This window comes from Mastomys coucha, unplaced genomic scaffold (assembly GCF_008632895.1).
Source record: "Mastomys coucha isolate ucsf_1 unplaced genomic scaffold, UCSF_Mcou_1 pScaffold22, whole genome shotgun sequence".
Classification (NCBI taxonomy): Eukaryota; Metazoa; Chordata; class Mammalia; order Rodentia; family Muridae; genus Mastomys; species Mastomys coucha.
In genome coordinates, this window is record NW_022196905.1 from 135,004,555 (window position 1) to 135,005,781 (window position 1,227).

Here is a 1,227-nt window from a genome sequence, read left to right on the forward strand (position 1 = left end):
CTACATCCTGAATGAGATTAAAGGTATACGATGCCAAGCCCTGTTGCTTTTTATGATGCTTCAACTATTTATTTATTTATTTTTTACTTATGTGTATTGTTAGGCAGGACGTGTGTGTGCAGTGCCCCTGTACAGAGGCCAGAAGGTTGGTTCCCCTGGAGCTGGAGTTCCATGCAGTGAGTACTGGGTGCTGGGAACTAAACCATGCTCCTCTGCAAGGTCCTCTGCTCTTAACTGCTGAGCCATCTCTCCAGCCCCAGTTTGCCTGAGTTGGGGTCAGCTGGCTTATCTGCTGTCTATAGGAGAAGCGGGGCTGGTACCCAGTCTGCGAGGCCTGTGGGGGTGGAGACCTCTTGGAGGCTCAGGGGTCTTGTGAGAGCTCTTGACCTTAGGGTGCCTCTGACCTATGGGAATATTTCCCCGGGGTCACTGGGTGAGAGAGTCCACTGCAGCAGCTCCTGAGGAGCCAGGATAGGGGAACGTGGTGGCAGATCTCCTGCTTCCAGGTGGCCTCTTTGTCCTGTGATCCCCCTGAGAGCATTGAAGCAATTGGCTCCTGAGCCCACACCTAGGTTGGATAGAACAGAACAGAGGCCACGGGCTCCTGGCACTGTGGTCAGCGTCCCTTCTCTGTTGTCCCTCCCGGGTGGCTCGTTGGCCTTTGTAACCCATGGCGGTAGTGTCTGAAGTATTTCTTTCTTATTTTATTTTAAACATATTTGTGTGGGGGGTGGGGGAGGAGGCAGTTAATGTAGATGCAGGTCAGGGAACAGTTTTGTGGACAACAAAACAACAGCTCTCTCTTACCACCTTTACATGGCTTCTAGGGATCTAATTCAGCTTGCCTGGGTTCAGTGGCAAGAACCTTTACCCACTGAACTATCTTGCCAGTCCCTCTTTGACCTGCTTTGCCTAACCTGCCATAAAACACATCGGTTCATTAGCAGCCTCCCAGGCAGGCGGTGATGGCCACGCCTTTAATCTGAGCACTGGAGATATACAGAAGAAGGGTGATCTCTGAGTTCCAGGCCAGCCTGGTCTATAGAGTGAGTTCCAGGATATAGAGAAAAACCCTGTCTGGAAACAAAGAAACAAAGAAACAAAGTAGCAGTCTCCCTCCCCACCCACCCCCTCGCCACTTTTAAATTAGAGTTCCCAGCCAGGAGCAGGAAGCCTCCCAGTACTTTGTGCTAGTTTTGTTTCTGTGAGAAAATGCCCTGACAAGAA